The following is a 10,305-nucleotide window of genomic DNA, read 5'->3' on the forward strand; positions in this document are numbered from 1 at the left end:
CCTTTTTTTCTTTCCACATGCATATATATATATATATATAAAAATCAGGATCAAAAGAGCTCCTGATTTACAGAGAATCGAGAATTACTTTATTTTCCATTTTTTATGGGTTTTTTTTTTTTTTTTTTTGGGACAGAGTCTCACTCTGTCACCCAGGCTGGAGTGCAGTGGCACAACCTCAGCTGACGGCAACCTCCGCCTCCTGGGTTCAAGCGATCTAAGAGTTACTTTTTAATTAACAGATGGTAATGGTAATGGCAGTTTGTCTAAAAATACTGATTCAGGGGTGTTTTCTTGCTATATCACCACTAGGTATTTATTCAAACAGGCGGGCCCTAGGGGAAATTGTGAAATCAGTGAAGATTATCTCTGACCCCCTCTCCATCCCTTTTCCTGCCATACTCTTTCAATTGAGGCATTTGAAGAAGGTAGACAGGGTCCCTCATAAAGACTAAAATTCTGAACAGAGTGTGAAATGCCAATCATCAAATTCAAGTATAATCTCACTTCTCTCTTGTTGTATAGACTACATTTCCATTGAAATCATTCTTCTGTTAATCATTTGCCCTGGAAGTTATTGATTTTAAGCAGAATCAAGAATTTTTCGAGCTTAGATATGGGCAAAAATCTCAAGTTTCCATACCTGGTTCTTTTTATTTTGTGATCTGGTAAATTTCTGCATAGAAGACAAGATTAGGAAATGCACAAGACAATTTATGAGGTAAGAAAGGGGTAAACAAATATGATTAATGACCCAACCTTGTGTCAGAGGCAGTTGAGATGCAAAGGGCGAGGATGCCCTTTTATCTCTTCAAGTTCCCACACAGAATCCTAAAGCTATCTTTTCTCCCATAGGCTGATTCCAATTCCTCCCCATTGGAAGTTCAGAGGTCAAACTGCATAAAGGAGATTTGTCAGCAGACTGAAAGCTATCAGGCACTGAGCAAACAGGGAAATCACAGAGGTTCAAAGTTCACCAGTGTCTCAACAATCAGCCCTAATGCTCCCTGTGACTACCAGACACTCCCAGGGCCTGAGTGATGGGGACCCCATGAGATCATTTTCATTGCTTTCTACTACCAGGGCTTCGTGCAGGAGCACTGTCTCAGTAATAATTTTCATGGCAATATTCTCCTCTTGAGCCCAGAAGACATGTCTTGGATGGCTTCAAAAGTCACTGCTTGGTGAACGCCTTCTCTGCCCATTTCTAGTTTTTGGTAAAACTTGAAACCATCTTTGTAGTTGGTGCCTCTCTCCAGACCCTACTTGGGAAGTGCTCTTGACCTACTCTTGATTGCTTTATTGGGCTATATCTACTAAGCAGGGGCTCTGCCCTCATCTTAAGCTAACGATTAAACACAGCCTTCTTCTCTCAAGGCTGCTCCACTGGTAACAACTCTGTGGCCTGTAAAGATGGAACCTATTTAGGGTCTGGAAGATAGACCATGGGAATCTTGTCTTCAAGATTCAAGAGAAACAAGCCCTTTTCATGGGGCTTTGTTGAATGTTTGGAGCCTGGGTCATAGGTGCTACATATTTGCCATTATTGATTTATTCCTCCAGAATTTTTCAACTGGAGTTCACCATTTCTTCCAGGGAACTAAGGAGTTCGTGGATTTCCAGGTCACCTTCATTGTTATGCAATGTATTGCCATTAAGAACTAAGCAAATCACCTGGCAAGCAGTACTAGCAGCTCCTACTCATAGCTTTGCTGTGAGGATGAAATGTAATAACGGATACAGAGTACTGTAGTACAGTACCCAGCTCAGTGTTCAATAAATGTTAGCTTTGTTAACTGCTACCATTGGCACATGTGGTGAGAGGCCCCATCCCTGGCTTAGTTCTTCTCGGCTTATTCTAACCACTTTCCTAGAAATAAAAGTGTTGAGGTGTCTGTCTTTCATCCCCCCAACCCCACCCCGGAGCTGTATTAAAAGTGAAATTTAGGCTGGGCATGGTGGCTCACGCCTATAATCCCAGCACTTTGAGGCAGGCAGATCACCAGGTCAGAAGTTCGAGACCAGCCTGACCAACATGGTGAAACCCTGGTTCTATTAGAAATACAAAAATTAGCCAGGCGTGGTGGTGGACGCCTGTAATCCCAGCTACACATTGAGAGGCTGAGGCAGGAGAATTGCTTGAACTCGGGAGGCGGAGGTTGCAGTAAGCTGAGATAGCGCCACTGCTCTCCAGCCTAGGTGACAGAGCAAGACACCATCTCCAAAAAAAAAAAAAAAAAAAAAGTGAAATTTAAGAAAATAATAAATTTAAATAAAATAAAATAAAGAATAAAAAGGCAAAAAAACAACAAACAAACAAAAAAATTACACTCTTGTCCTCTAAACTAGTGGAAAATAAAAAAGAAACAGTGTTTCTCACTGAAGACCTATGATGTGTTTTCTTATTTCTTCTTTTCCCTTCTTGCCTAAATAATGTGAAAGCCAGGATCTTTGTTCTCCCTCACTACAACTGTCTAACATTACAAGTTTCTAATCTGTTATTGTCCTTCTGTGACCCTGTTATGCTAACCAACCTATCCCATCTAAGATGAAAATAAGATAAAACAATAAATGATTGTTAAGTACTTCAAAAATACAAAAGACTCTATAAATGCCAAGAGTGATTATTGCCTTCCGGTGTAATGAAGATGTATAATAAAAATGGATCATAAAATCCCTTCACTACCTTTTTGCCAGTTAAAATGTACAATTACAGTCTGTTTATTCAAAGCAACAGGGTACATGGAAACAGCTCAGTCATTTTCTGAAGTAGGTTCCCCCAATCACTTGAACACAGAACGACTCTAGAGATATCAGTGATACATTTTTCAAAATCCATATGAAAATAACACATCAAGATCATCTTCAGTTTCTAATAATGTCACTGAATCCTCCCCACCCCCGTACTCCTTTTCTCCAATGCGTATGTTGTTCACATATCATCTTCTGTATGTATTGGTTAGTTTATATTACTACCAGGTATTTTTTCTTATATGCCATGCATCGTGGCAATAAGACACTAGACAGAGAGATAATTTTGGGTTAGGAAGGGAGAAAAACAATAGGAACAACTTCACGGACATAACATTGAGTGAAAAAACTAGATATAAAAAATAAAGCATGTTTTTCATTTACATAAAATTCAGAAACTGGCCGGGCATGGTGGTTCACACCTGTAGTCCTAGCACTTTGGGAGGCCGAGACGGGTGGATCACTTGAGGTCAGGAGTTCATAACCTGCCTGGTCAACATGGTAAAAACCCCATCTCTACTAAAAATACAAAAAATTAGTGGGGCATGGTGGCAGGCGCCTGTAATCCCAGCTACTCAGAAGGCTGATGCAGGAAAATTGCTTGAACCCAGGAGGCAGAGGTTGCAGTGAATCGAGATCGTGTCACTGCACTCCAGCTTGGGTGACAGAGCAAGATGCTGTCTCAAAAAAGAAAAAAAGTTCAGAAACTGACAAAACCAATCTATGGTGGTAAGAGGATACAAGAGTGGTTAGATTTCTGATGGAATGTTCATTAAGAGGGCACAAAGGAAGCCTTACTTTTACTTTAAAGAACCATATTATCTGCATATTATAACTTTGATTCTTCTTATTAGTTTCATAATGTTTTACATATGTTATTATTCTACAAAAAAATTAAATACTATGGGGAGAAATAAGCATTTTTGCCTTCTACCTAATTTTTAAAAGAATATCCTGGTTTATAATTTATCTTGTATAAAAAGAAACATGCATGATTTTGTTTGCAAAAAGCAAATAAAACAAAAAACAAGGAAGGGTACAAAGTGTGAATGTATTATTTAGTTTAGAAGAAACTATTTGATCAATTTAAAGTTAAAGCAATTTGCTAATATTCCCATTATAATTTCAAGTGGAAAAGCATTTTAAATCTGCCAGATGTAATTGCCATTCCTGGAAGCCCACTTATTTATTTGGGTCTGGGGAAGTTTTTGGACTTTAGTAGAATTCTACAAGTAATTAAGATGTGTAGAGGGATGCAAAAAATGGGGTTTTCATTGGAGGGTCTGAACGTATTCACCTAGGATTCAGGGTTATTTTCAACCAAATTCATATACTAGTGTTTCACAATTTTGAAATTTACCACAATTTTCAACACATTCTTCGCTATTTTCTTCTTTTTCATCCCAACACTGCCCTTTGATTTGACAAAGTGGTGTTGGCACCTGACACTATTCCTTAACTTTATTAAGTGAGTATAATTAAAAGTTATTTGCGTTCAATTATTTGTTTATCTGCTTCTTTGATTGTGCTTTCTCTTTTCATCAATACCAATTATGGCTTCATTTAATCAAACTGGTGAAATAATTAGATAGATAAGAATTTTAAAGTAAAACTGATGCATCAACCTTGATAAGACCCTAAGGTCTCCTGGAATATCAACTTCCTATATCACCATTCTCCCTAAGGTTCACCTTGATTTTTATATGCATTTTGACTTTTGTGGACTGGGGTGGAGTGGTTACTGAGGGGTCCATTAAAATAAACATAAAACGTTAAAGGGTAAGTAAAGTAAAAATGCTTTAATATCAACTATTATAGGAGAATTCCATAAATATGTAGAATCTGACATATGTAAAAGTTTCGTATTCAATAAGAAACTGGGTCAAAATGATCATTTAAAACTACCCATTAGTAGGAGGAGGGAGAGAAGCGAAAATAAGTAAATAAATAAATAACTATTGGGTACTAGGCTTAGTACCTAGGTAATGAAATAATTTGTACAACGAACTCCTGTGGTAGGAGTTTATCCATATAACAAACCTGAACATGTACCTCCGAACCTAAAATAAACGTTTAATAAAAGCTACCGGTTAGATAAAGGGAACGATCTTGGACTATGTATGCATTTATTAAACTCCTCATGTAAGCAAACCTTCCTTACTAGATTTGTGAGAGGTCTAAGATGATAGAGCATTAGACATAGATGGATTAGATATAGATGGACCCTGAATATCTTAGTTTAACTCTCTGCTCCAGAGGACCAGAAAGGTACAGTGATTTCCTTAAGATTAGGTAAAGGTGGCCGGGCGCGGTGGCTCAAGCCTGTAATCCCAGCACATTGGGAGGCCGAGACGGGCAGATCACAAGGTCAGGAGATCGAGACCATCCTGGCTAACACGGTGAAACTCCGTCTCTACTAAAAAAATACAAAAAAACTAGCCAGGCGCAGTGGCGGGCGCCTGTAGTCCCAGCTACACGGGAGGCTGAGGCAGGAGAATGGCGTGAACCCGGGAGGCGGAGCTTGCAGTGAGTGGAAATCGAGCCACTGCACTCCAGCCTGGGCGACAGAGCGAGACTCCGTCTCAAAAAAAAAAAAAAAAAAAAAAAAAAAAAAAAAAAAAAAAGATTAGGTAAAGGAGGGAGAAAGAGAAAGAAAGCCAAGTGTTGAAGTGAGAAATAGAAAACAACTTCTGGACTCGTAATGAAAGCTCTTTCTACTACTGATTCAGAGAAAATAGATTTTCATTGCCTGGCATCTGAACCCGCCCCCCAGCTAGTTCCCATTTTGTGAGTCTGTTTAGTGTAAAGTATTACGCGCTCTCTCCACCCGCTGCTAAGCCAGGTCATGGGCACATGATCCAGTCTGGAATGCTCCCCACCTGGGGCTTTGGATCTTGAAGGACTAAAGTAAAAGAGGCAGTAAATTGAGATTTCCCAACCAATAATGCTGTGTCCCGTGGCTAGCAAGGCCTTGCCATGTGTTTAGGTCCCGTAGTGGTTGTGGACTACAGCAAAGTCAGCAGCAACATCCTAACCCAGTTTCCTGCTGCCTCTCTTCCCTAGTTTCTCTCCTTTGCCCAAGCATGTATCTCTAGACTTTCCGTAAACTCTAAGCCTTCCCTGATGGTTTTTTGCCTTCTACCTAATTTTTAAAAGAATATCCTGGTTTATAATTTCTCTCATTTAAAAACAAACATGCCTGATCTTGTTTGCAAAAAACAAATAAACAAAAAAAAAAAAAAAAAAAAAAAGGAAGGGGGCAAAGTGTGGATGTATTGTTTAGTTTAGAAGAAACTATTTGATCAACTTAAAGTGATCCCACTAAATCCTTTTTATTTCTCAAGAACTCTGACTGATTCAGAAACCGGTATCACAAAATAAGCCACAGGCAACTGATTCTCAGGGAAAATTAAAAATCAGGACTGGTTGACTGGCAGTAAACTGAACCTTAGAAACACACATGCAAAACAACTTAAACAGTTGCCTATGGTCACCTGGAATGTCCATTGAGAGTATGATTCAAGAATAGTATAAAGGGCATGAGGAGTTCAATGACAGCTGATGAGGTGGCTATTTCTTATAACAAATAGCTTAATGGTGAAAAAAGTCATTTGCCTCAGCAGATCTGAGGTGGTCAAAGATAAATTCAGACTTTGGTTTGATCTTGTGTGCTGATGAATTATAGTGTCAGTAGTACTCACAGCCCTGACAGGTTTCTTAGGTGCGTATTGTGGCATTATCTGGGTTAGATTGAAAGCTGGAAAATTGACATGGAAATATATGAGAAGAATTAGAAGACCCCATGAATGCTGAACCCTTAATTCTCATTAAATCTCTTTTGCCAGCTTCAGAAATCTCTCTTACTTTGTCTGATGAAACTGTTCTTCCCTTGATTGAAGATGCTTTTTTTTTTCTACCTGAGGGAGTTACTTGCAAGAGAAAGCCAATTCTCATCATCCTCCTGTCTTCTCTATCATTTCCCAAGATTGTCAGATTTCAGCATGGCCCTTGGAGGGCGATAGCAATAACAAAATCAAAAGCCAGACAAGGCCAAAGAGCTTCCAGATTTCTAGTTTATACTGGAAAAATTCAGGGAATTGTGTATGGGAATAGACTGTAAGGATGATTGATGAAGGTTGAGAAATGTAATTATAGATTGGTCTGGATCCAACAATTCAAGATTCATTGTAGGTCGAGCATCTATGCTGAATCCAAGGGGAGAATACAGCAAATGCTCCTGGTGAGCAAACCTTCAAGCAGTGCCTCTCACTGCATTTTACCTGGAGAGAGAGAAGACCTGAGGCATAGACCTATACCAAATCACGAGCCGGGGTTAATGGTTTGGCCAGATATTTAGGGACATGGAAGGAACAAGACTAGAGACTGGAGGCAAGGAAATTTGGAGAAAAGTGTAGATGGACTTTTCAGAGAGTGAGAATATTTGTGGTCCCTTGTGAACACATACCAGAAGGTGCACACAGTGCAGAAGAGTCTCTTATGTGTGTCTCATCTTTTACTCTGTTAAAAAATGTTACATTGTATTTCAAGGATATAAATATAATATAAATGTTTCCCACAGAAAGAGCAGCTGAGAAAAACACAACATTGTATTGAGATACATGCATCTTCAATGAAGTTTAGGCATCAATGAACCAAGAGGTTTCTACCAGGAAAATGTCGACTAAGGCATGCTATTTGGTGGGCCTATATATGTTTTTTGATGGCCCAGAATTTGAACTCACAACTAGATTTGGTGATCTTAATGCTGCTCTCTTGTACAAAGATCTAGAGAGATAAAGGGGCTTTCCGAGATCAGGAAATGGAGGAAGGAAGGAAATGAGGGAGAAAAGATAGAGAACTGGAAATAGAAAGACAGATCTCTGTACTCTTGTCTGCTAGTTTCCTGTTGCAGATTAATAAAGATGTAGGAGGTCATTTGTTAGTGGAGACTTAACTTTTTTTTAAAGGAGAGAGAACTCCCTTGTTTCTGAGCTGTTTTTTAATATCTACAAATCTCTAATTATGTGAGTCTTGAAAAAAAGCAGAAGCCCAGTTCCTACCAGGGAGGGCAAAGGCAAGCAATATTCTTTCTCCCTACCCCTTGGCAAAGAGGGTGTGGGCAGATGAACTAGCCTCAGCCAATGGAATGTTCCCACCTAGGACTTTGCTCTGGAGACTGTGATTGAAAAATAAAGGGACAATACAATTAAAAGTTTGATGAAAGCGGTACCTGCATCCAGCAGTAGTGTCCTAGCCAGATTGCTCCTGCTCTGTAGCTTTTCTTGATCTCTCTCTCTTTATTTTTATTTTTATTTTTTTTATTTTTGAGCACCAGCTGACAGCCTCAAGTCATACTAGGTATCTATGTATGAAAGCTGTTTTGAAAGCTCATTTGCATGGCTACATCAATGAGCTCTCATATCTTCTAGTTTCTGGTTGGGTTTGGCCAGTGAAATCCCAGCAGGAGAACGGAGGGAGGGAGTAAAGTCAGAATATTTATTCTCCCCTCTCTGTAAGGACATCTTGGGTTGGCTTGCTCCTTAATAGAAATTCACTGTTTCTCTCAAGGTATACTGCTCTACACAACTCTCTTTCCTTCCAAGTTCTAAGAAACTCTCCATCCCTTTCTCTCTTTGGGCCAAAGAATAGTAACAGTTCTAATGCTGTTATCCCTGGATCTTCTGCACTATGCCTCCTGGTTACCCCAGTCTCCTTCCAACCCCTCAAAATTAGTTCCTTTATAAATAAATCCTTCCCAAATTATCCTAACAAGAGGGTATAATCTGTTAGTTGGAAATCTGACTGATATGCCTTCAAGGACATTTCTTTTCTGGTTAACTTTGTGCCAAAGAAACCCAACAGACTTAACACTCTAAAAGAGGGTTAAAGAAGGAAAAAAACTCAGAATTGGGATCAAAGGTGAAATTTTTAGTGAATGGTAGTAAATGAGACAGAATATTTTCAAGGGACCCTGTTAGGAAAAAGTCGCCCACAGAAAGGCACAGATAAAAATGGCTCAAAGTACACTCAGAATTTTCAAGCTTGATTCCCAGTCACAAAGGGCAGTGACTAAGAGCTGATGTAAAACGGAGCTTCTGTTCACAGATATACAATTGCTGAACAGTTGGGCCATTCATTTTTAAGTGTCCGACAGTCAGTGAGTCCTCCCTTTCTCCCCCTTTCCCAATTCCTATAGTGCTTTGCACAAAGTAAAATGCACGTAGGTTTTTCCAGATATCTCCTCCTCAATTTTCTGTTCTGTCAGAGACACAGCTGCACCATATTTGCAATAATGCAGCATGAAAAAAGCTATTAATCTGGCTCCATCTAGATGTACCACGTCTAACTGCAGGGCTGCCTGCAGCTTAATTACAGGAGTAGGTAGGAAGTAATGAAATTTTAAAAACACAGACCACGAAACACAAATATTAGGAATTAAAATTCTGGGAGAAAATAAGTAATAAGTAAAAAGCTTGCTGAAAACCAGGCACTGCAAGTTTTGTACGCATCATATCAATTAAACCACACAACAATCCTGCAAATTAGGAGGTGTTATCCTGATTCACCAGATGAAGAATCAGAGACAGAGAGTAAGCAGCTTGCTCAGATTACTAAAGTAGTAAGTGATAAAGCCTATTCTCTAAATTGGGGTGCATGTCCCCTAGGGCAGCGGCCTCCAACCTTTTTGGCACCAGGGATCAGTTTCTTGAAATACAATTTTTCCATGGACCAGAGGGTGGGGAATGTTGGGAGGATGAGGAAGGTTTCGGGATGAAGCTGTTCCACCTCAGATCATCAAGCATTAGTTAGAGTCTCACAAGGAACGGGCAACCTAGATCCCTCACATGCGCAGTTAACTATGGGGTTTGTGCTCCTATGAGAATCTAATGCCTTCATTCATCTGACAGGAGGTGAAGTTCAGGCAGTAATGCTCTCCTACTGCTCACCTCCTGCCGCATGGCCCAGTTCCTAGCAGGCCATGGACCAGACCGGTAGAGGTCTGCAGCCCCGGGGGGTTGGGGACCCCTGCCCTAGGGAATGCTCAAGACAATCCATCTTGGTGGATCAAAACAAATAATATAACTTTTAGTTATGTTTATTTATCACATCCTTTAAAATCTTTTGTTTATTGTGTATACTTTACAATATACACAATATAGTAGTACGGTAGCACATGCATACAAATATATAAACACACATGTATTGCTTCTGCTGTGTAATCTTCCTTAATCTCTGCCTTTTTTTCTCAGCCTCATTCCTCAATCTTCTAACTTGAGTCTGTGCACCAGCTGATCGCCTCTAGTGCTAGATATCTACCCAGGAAAGCTGATTTGCATGGGCTACATTAATGAGCTCTCATGTCTTCTGGCTTTTGGTTGATTCTAAATGAAGATGTGTAAGCTAAAAGGTCTGAAGACTGCTGTTCTGTGCTCTTTCAAGACGCAGTAGAGTGTAGTTATTAGGAACATAGATTCTGGAACCAGGCTTCCTGCATTCAACGCTCAGCCCCCACCATGCTTTCGCTGAGAGACCATGGGCAACTTAACCTCTCTC

This window comes from Chlorocebus sabaeus, chromosome X (genome assembly GCF_047675955.1).
Source record: "Chlorocebus sabaeus isolate Y175 chromosome X, mChlSab1.0.hap1, whole genome shotgun sequence".
NCBI classification, from domain to species: domain Eukaryota; kingdom Metazoa; phylum Chordata; class Mammalia; order Primates; family Cercopithecidae; genus Chlorocebus; species Chlorocebus sabaeus.